Source organism: Arachis duranensis, chromosome 3 (assembly GCF_000817695.3).
Source record: "Arachis duranensis cultivar V14167 chromosome 3, aradu.V14167.gnm2.J7QH, whole genome shotgun sequence".
In the NCBI taxonomy this organism is placed as follows: domain Eukaryota; kingdom Viridiplantae; phylum Streptophyta; class Magnoliopsida; order Fabales; family Fabaceae; genus Arachis; species Arachis duranensis.
In genome coordinates, this window is record NC_029774.3 from 84,182,949 (window position 1) to 84,191,800 (window position 8,852).

General features: G+C 38.1%; 1 non-coding gene across 1 annotated transcript; it reads right to left on the reverse strand.

Annotated features, from left to right (window-relative positions):
* Positions 1–1,755: 1,755 nt before the first annotated feature.
* LOC127746311 (small nucleolar RNA R71) lies at positions 1,756–1,863 on the reverse strand. The gene has a single exon (XR_008007931.1). It is a non-coding gene; the product is annotated as a small nucleolar RNA R71 (small nucleolar RNA).
* Positions 1,864–8,852: the final 6,989 nt, after the last annotated feature.

Below are 8,852 nucleotides of genomic sequence, written 5' to 3' on the forward strand. Positions count from 1 at the left end.
TCTTCAAGTTGTTCTTGACAAGTCTTCTTGTTTGATTTTTAAATTTTTTTGTTTTGTGTTTTTTGTTGTTTTTCATATGCATTTTTGCATTCATAGTGTATAAGCATTAAAAAATCTCTAAGTTTGGTGTCTTGCATGTTTTTCTCTCTTGAAAATTTTTCAAAAATAAGTCTTGATGTTCATCTTGATCTTCAAAGTGTTCTTGGTGTTCATCTTGACATTCATAGTGTTCTTGCATGCATCATTGGTTTTGATCCAAAATTTTCATGTTTTGGGTCATATTTGTATTTTTTTCTCTCATCATTAAAAATTCAAAAAAAATCAAAAAAAATATCTTTTCCTTATTTGTCTCATAAATTTCGAAATCTTTGGGTTGACTTAATCAAATATTTTTAAAATAAGTTGTTTCTTGTTAGTCAAGTCAAGATTTCATTTTTAAAAATCTTATCTTTTCAAAATTTTTTCCAAAATCAAATCTTTTTCATTTTTCTTTTATATTTTCAAAAATATTTTTTTAATTAATTTTCAAAATCTTTTTCTTATCTTTATTTCAAAATTTCGAAAACTTTACTAACAATTAATGTGATTGATTCAAAAATTTGAAATTTGTTACTTTCTTGTTAAGAAAGGTTCAATCTTTAAATTCTAGAATCATATCTTTTAGTTTCTTGTTAGTCAAGTAATCAATTTTAATTTTAAAAATCAATTCTTTTCCAAAATATCTTTTTCAATCATATCTTTTTCAAATCATATCTTTTTCAAAATCAATTTCAAAAATCTTTTCTAACTCCTTATCTTTTCAAAATTGATTTTCAAATATTTTTCAACTAACTAATTGACTTTTTGTTTGTTTCTTATCTTTTTCAAAACCACCTAACTACTTTTTTTCTCTAATTTTCGAAAATTCCTCACCCTTTTTCAAAATTCTTTTTAATTAACTAATTGTTTCAAATTTTAATTTTAATTTTATTTCTTCTCTTAATTTTTGAAAAATACTAACCTTTTTTTCAAAAATAATTTTCGAAATTCTCTCTCTCTCATCTTCTTCTATTTATTTATTCATTTACTAACACTTCTCTTCATCTAAAAAATTCAAACCCTCTCTTCTCCTCTATGTTCAAATTTTTCTCATCCTTCTTCTATTCTCTTCTTCTTCTACTCACATAAAGGAATCTCTATACTGTGACATAGAGGATTCCTCTTCCTTTTTTGTTTTCTTCTTTTTCATATGAGTAGGAGCAAGGACAAGGACATTCTTGTTGAAGCAGATCCTGAACCTGAAAGGACTCTGAAGAAGAAGCTAAAGCACAACAAAACAGAGAAAACCTTACAGAGAATTTCAAAAAAGAAGACATGGCCGAACCCAATAACAATGGTGGAGGCACAAGGAGGATGCTTGGTGATTATACTACACCTACTGCCAATTTTTATGGAAGAAGCATCTCAATCCCTGCAATTGGAGCAAACAATTTTGAGCTGAAGCCTCAACTAGTTACTCTGATGCAACAGAACTGCAAGTTCCATGGACTTCCATCAGAAGATCCCTATCAGTTCTTAACTGAATTCTTGCAAATCTGTAATACTGTTAAGACTAATGGAATAGATCCTGAAGTCTACAGGCTCATGCTTTTCCATTTTGTTGTAAGAGACAAAGGTAGAACATGGTTGGACTCACAACCTAAAGATAGCCAGGACTCTTGGGATAAGCTGGTCACGGCCTTCTTGGCTAAGTTCTTTCCTCCTCAAAAGCTGAGCAAGCTTAGAGTGGATGTTCAGACCTTCAAGCAAAAAGATGGTGAATCCCTCTATGAAGGTTGGGAAAGATGCAAGCAGTTGACCAAAAAGTGTCCTTCTGATATGCTTTCAGAGTGGACTATTTTGGATATATTCTATGATGGTCTATCTGAGTTCTCACAGATGTCACTGGACCATTCTGTAGGTGGATCCATTCACCTAAAGAAAATGCCTGCAGAAGCTCAAGAACTCATTGACATAGTTGTAAATAACCAGTTCATGTACACTTCTGAAAGGAATCCTATGAATAATGGGACGCCCAGAGGAAGGGAATTCTTGAAATTGAAGCTCTGAATGCCATATTGGCTCAGAACAAAATGTTGACTCAGCAAGTCAACATGATTTTTCAGAGTCTGAATGGATGGCAAAATGCATCCAACAGTACTAAAGAGGCATCTTCTGAAGAAGAAGCTTATGATCCTGAGAACCCTGCAATAGCAGAGGTGAATTACATGGGTGAACCCTATGGGAACACCTATAATTCCTCATGGAAAAATCATCCAAATTTCTCATGGAAGGATCAACAAAAGCCTCAACAAGGCTTTAATAATGGTGGAAGAAACAGGTTTAGCAATAGCAAGCCTTTTCCATCATCTTCTCAGCAACAGACAGAGAATTCTGAGCAGAGTCCCTCTAGCTTAGCAAACATAGTCTTTGATCTATCTAAGGCCACTTTAAGTTTCATGAGTGAAACAAGGTCCTCCATTAAAAATTTGGAGGCACAAGTGGGTCAGCTGAGTAAGAAAGTCACTGAAACTCCTCCTAGTACTCTCCCAAGTAATACAGAAGAGAATCCAAAAAGAGAGTGGAAGGCCATTGATATAATCAATATGGCCGAATGCACAAAGGAGGAGAAGGACGTGAATCCCAATGAGGAAGACCTCCTGGGACGTCCTCTGAACAAAAAAGAGTTCCAAACTAAGGAACCTAAGGTATAAGGCTCACCTAGAGACCATATAGATTCCATTGAACATCCTTTTACCATTCATGAGCTCTGAAAACTATTTTTCCTCTGAAGAGGATGAAGATGTAACTGAAGAGCAAGTTGCTCAATATCTAGGAGCCATCATGAAGCTGAATGCCAAGTTGTTTGGTAATGAGACTTGGAAAGATGAACCTCCTTTGCTCATTAGTGAACAACATACATGGGTTCAACAAACTTTACCTCAAAAGAAACAAGACCCTGGTAAATTCTTAATACCCTATACCATAGGCACCATGACCTTTGAGAAGGCTCTGTGTGACCTAGGGTCAGGTATAAATCTTATGTCACTCTCTGTAATGGAGAAGCTGGGGATCTTTGAGGTACAAGCTGCAAGAAACTCATTAGAGATGGCAGACAAGTCAATAAAACAAGCTTATGGATTGGTAGAGGACGTGTTAGTGAAGGTTAAAGGCCTTTACATCCCTGCTGACTTCATAATCTTAGATACTGGGAAGGATGAGAATGAATCAATCATTCTTGGAAGACCCTTCCTAGCCACAGCAAAAGCTGTGATTGATATTGACAGAGGAGAGTTAGTCCTTCAATTGAATGGGGACTACCTTGTGTTTAAAACTCAAGGTTCTTCCTCTGCAACCATGGAAAAGAGGCACGATAAGCTTCTCTCAATACAGAGTCAAACAAAGTCCCTACAATCAAACTCTAAGTTTGGTGTTGGGAGGCCACAACCAAACTCTAAGTTTGGTGTTGAACCCCCACATTCAAACTCTAAGTTTGGTGTTGGGAGGTCCCAACAATGCTCTAAACATCTGTGAAGCTCCATGAGAGCTCACCGTCAAGCTATTGACATTAAAGAAGCGCTTATTGGGAGGCAACCCAAGTTTTATTTATCTATGTCTATTTTTCTTTTATATTTTATTAGGTTTATGATCATGTGGAGTCACAAAACAATTGCAAAAATTAAAAATAGAATAAAAAATAGCAGAAGAAAAAGCACACCCTGGAGGAAAAGCTTACTGGCGTTTAAACGCCAGTAAGGAGCATCTGGTTGGCGTTTAACGCCAGAATAAAGCATGAAGCTGGCGTTGAATGCTAGAAAAAAACAGCAGTCTGGCATTTAAATGCCAGGATTACACCCTGAGGAGAGCTGGCGTTAAACACCAGAAACAAGCATGGAAGTGGCGTTCAACGCCAGAAACATGCTACAGATTGGTGTTGAACGCTCAAAACAAGCATGGAAGTGGCGTTTAATGCCAGAAAAATGCTGCAGTCTGGTGTTAAACGCCAGGATTGCATATAGAGGGCGTTTTACATACCTAAAGGGTGCAGGGATGAGAAATCCTTGACACCTCAGGATCTGTGGATCCCACAGGATCACCTCAGGATCTGTGGATCCCACAGGATCCCCACCTACACTCTCCCTCTCTTTCACACCCTTTCATAACACTCTTCCCCAAACATCATTCACCAATCACCTCAATCACTTTTCCCCATCACTTCTTCACCACTCACATCCATCCACTCTTCCCCATAAACCCCACCTACCTTCAAATTCAAAATCTCTTTCCCACCCAATACCACCCTAAATGACCGAACCCTAACCCCTTTCCCTCCACTATATAAACCCCTCTTTCCTTCTTCATTTTCACACAACACAACCCTCTCTTCTTCCCCTTGGCCGAATACATATCACTCTCCCTCTCCTCCATATCTTCTTCTTCTTCATCTATTCTTTCTTCTTTCGCTCGAGGATAAGCAACATTCTAAGTTTGGTGTGGTAAAAGCATATCTTTTTCTTGTTTTTCCATAACCATTGATGGCACCTAAGGCCGGAGAAACCTCTAGAAAGAGGAAAGGAAAGACAAAAGCTTTCACCTCCGAGTCATGGGAGATGGAGAGATTCATCTCAAAAGCCCATCAAGACCACTTCTATGAAGTCGTGGCAAAAAAGAAGGTGATCCCTGAGATCCCTTTCATGCTCAAGAAAAATGAGTATCCAGAGATTCGACATGAGATCCAAATAAGAGGTTGAAAAGTTCTTACTAACCCCATTCAACAAGTCGGAATCTTAATGGTTCAAGAGTTCTATGCAAACGCATGGATCACTAGGAACCATGATCAAAGCATGAACCCAAACCCAAAGAATTGGCTTAAAATGGTTCGGGGGAAACGCTTAGATTTCAGTCCGGAGAATGTAAGGTTGGCGTTCAACTTGCCTATGATGCAAGAAGACGCACGCCCCTACACTAGAAGGGTCAACTTTGATCAAAGGTCGGACCAAGTTCTCATGGACATATGTGTGGAAGGAGCTCAATGGAAAAGAGATCAAAAGGCAAGCCGGTTCAATTGAGAAGACTGGACCTTAAGCCTGTAGCTAGAGGATGGTTGGAGTTCATTCAACGCTCCATCATCCCTACTAGCAACCGATCTGAAGTGATTGTGGATCGGGCCATCATGATCCATAGCATCATGATTGGAGAGGAAGTAGAAGTTCATGAAATCATCCCTCTAGAACTCTACAAAGTAGCCAAAAAGCCCTCTACCTTGGCAAGGCTAGCTTTTCATCATCTCATTTGTCATCTATGCTACTTAGCTGGAGTTGTCATAGAAGGAGACATCCTCATTGAAGAGGACAAGCCCATCACTAAGAAGAGGATGGAGCAAACAAGAGAGCCTATTCATGGATCTCAAGAGACGTATGAGGAAGCTCATCATCAAGAAATCCCTGAGATGCCTCAAGGGATGCATTTTCCTCCAAACAACTATTGGGAACAACTCAACACTTCTCTAGAAGGATTGAGTCATGACATGAACCAATTAAGGGTGGAACACCAAGAACACTCCATCATTCTCAATGAGATTAGGGAAGATCAAAGAGCTGTGAAGGAGGAGCAACAAAGGCAAGGAAGAGACATAGAGGAGCTCAAGAACACCATTGGTCCTTCAAGGAGAAGGCGCCACCATCACTAAGGTGGACTCATTCCTTAACTTCCTTGTTCTTATCACTCTATTTTTCGGTTTTTGAGCTTCATGTTTGTCTATGTTTGTGTCTTTATTACATGATCATTAGTATTTAGTAACTATGTCTTAAGGTTATGAATAATTCCATGAATCCTACACCTTTCTTAAATAAAAAAAATGTTTTTAATTCAAAAGAACAAGAAGTACATGAGTTTCAAATTCATCCTTGAAATTAGTTTAATTATATTGATGTGGTGACAATACTTTTTGTTTTCTGAATGAATGCTTGAACAGTGCATATTTTTTATCTTGTTGTTTATGAATGTTAAAATTGTTGGCTCTTGAAAGAATGATGAATAAGAGAAATTTTATTGATAATCTGGAAAATCATAAAATTGATTCTTGAAGCAAGAAAAAGCAGTGAAGAACAAAGCTTGCAAAAAAAATTGGTGAAAAAAATATAAAAGAAAAAGAAAAAGTAAGCAGAAAAAGCCAATAGCCCTTAAAACCAAAAGGCAAGGGTAAAAAGGATCCAAGGCTTTGAGCATCAATGGATAGGAGGGCCCAAGGAAATAAATCCATGCCTAAGCGGCTAAATCAAGTTGTCCCTAACCATGTGCTTGTGGCATGCAGGTCCAAGTGAAAAGCTTGAGATTGAGTGGTTAAAGTCGTAATCTAAAGCAAAAAGAGTATGCTTAAGAGCTCTGGACACCTCTAACTGGGGACTTTAGCAAAGCTGAGTCACAATCTGAAAAGGTTGAGATGCCAAACATTCTAAACTTCAAAGGATAAAGTGAGATGCCAAAAATGTTCAGAAGCAAAAAGCTACTAGTCCTGCTCATCTAATTAGAACTAAGATTCATTTATAGTTTGAGATTTATAGTATATTCTCTTCTTTTTATCCTATTTTATTTTCAGTTGCTTGGGGACAAGCAACAATTTAAGTTTGGTGTTGTGATGAGCGGATAATATATACGCTTTTTGGCATTGTTTTTAAGTAGTTTTTAGTAGGATCTAGCTACTTTTAGGGATGTTTTTATTAGTTTTTATGCAAAATTCACATTTCTGGACTTTACTATGAGTTTTTGTGTTTTTTTGTGATTTCAGGTATTTTCTGACTGAAATTGAGGGACCTGAGCAAAAATCCGATAGGAGGCTGACAAAGGACTGCTGATGTTGTTGGATTCTGACCTCCCTGCACTTGAAATAGATTTTCTGGAGCTACATAACTCCAAATGGCGCTTTCTCAACTGCGTTGGAAAGTAGACATTCAAGGTTTTCCAGCAATATATAATAGTTCATACTTTGTTTGAGCTTAGATGACGTAAACTGGCCTTCGATGCCAGTTTCATGCTGCATTCTGGAGTAAAACGCCAGAAACACATCACGAACCAGAGTTAAATGCCAAAAACACATTACAACTTGGCGTTTAACCCCAAGAGAAGCCTCTGCACATGTAAAGCTCAAGCTCAGCCCAAGCACATACCAAAGTGGGCCCTGGAAGTGGATTTCTGCACTAAGACATATTTCTGTAAACCCTAGTAACTAGTTTAGTATAAATAGAACTTTTTACTATTGTATTAGGTGTCTCATAGACCATTAGTCTTTTGACCGAGTCCTTTTCCCTTATTTTCGATTTCATATGCCATTTTAGGGAGGCTGGCCATTTGGCCATGCCTGGACTATCATTTATGTATTTTCAACGGTGGAGTTACTACATACCATAGATTAAGGTGTGGAGCTCTGCGGTACCTTAAGAATTAATGCAATTACTATTGTTCTTCTATTCAATTCAAGCTTATTCTTATTCTAAGATATTCACTGCACTACAACCTGATGGATGTGATGATCCGTGACACTCATCATCATCCGTCCTTATGAACGCGTGCCTGACACTCATCACCATTCTCAACCTCTGAGCGCGTGCCTGACAACCACCTCCGTTCTACTTTTGATTGAATGAGTATCTCTTAGATTCCTTAATCAGAGTTTTCGTGGTATAAGCTAGAATTTATTGGCAGCATTATTGAGAATCTGGAAAGTCTAAACCTTGTCTGTGGTATTCCGAGTAGGATTCAGGGATTGAATGATTGTGACAAGCTTCAAACTCGCGAGTGTTGGGCGTAGTGACAAACGCAAAAGGATCAATGGATCTTATTCCGACATGATCGAGAACTGACAGATGATTAGCCGTGCTGTGACAGAGCATTTGGACCATTTTCACTAAGAGGACGGGAGGTAGCCATTGACAACGGTGAAACCCAACAGACAGCTTGCCATAGAAAGGAGTAAGAATGACTGGATGAAGCAGTAGGAAAGCAGAGATTCAGAAGGAACACAGCATCTTCATGCACTTATTCCCACTAATGAATTACATAAGTATCTCTATCTTTATTTTATGCTTTATTTATTCTTATATTCGAAAACCATTATAACCATTTGAATCCGCCTAACTGAGATTTACAAGATGACCATAGCTTGCTTCATACCAACAATCTCTGTGGGATCGACCCTTACTCACGTAAGGTATTACTTGGACGACCCAGTGCACTTGCTGGTTAGTTGTGCGGATTGCAAAAGTGTGATTGCAATTTCATGCACCAGTATTCAAAGTGCAACCTTTATGAGAGCTCCAAGTTTATTGGCATCATTGTTGATGATCACAATTCCGCGCACCATGTACATCAATTGACACTCTCCTTGCCACCAGTGCTGAGCTTCTCCCACTAATTGATATGTCATTGACAAACCCCATTTGTAGGGTTTATCTTGTACTGATTTTAGGGGATTTTATCACCTTTCACCCACATTTATTCAATAAAATAGCATGGTTTTGTATATTCTCCTTTAATTGTGCTTAAGAGTGAGAACATGCTTTTTAGGTCTTAAAAAATGATATAAATTTTGCCATATGTTGCTTCGCGTTCAGGGGCGCGCACGCGCACTTTGCGCGCGCGCGCCGATTCTGTCCGTGGCCCACTTTAATGAAATCGTCCCCAGCGGTTTTAGGAGCCTTGTGGGCCCAATCCAACTCATTTCTGATGCTATTTAAGTCAAGTATTGAAGGGGAATCAACATACTTTTCATACTTTTGATCATTAGTCATAGTTTGGTAGTTAGAAGTAGTTTTTAGAGAGAGAAGCTCTCACTTCTC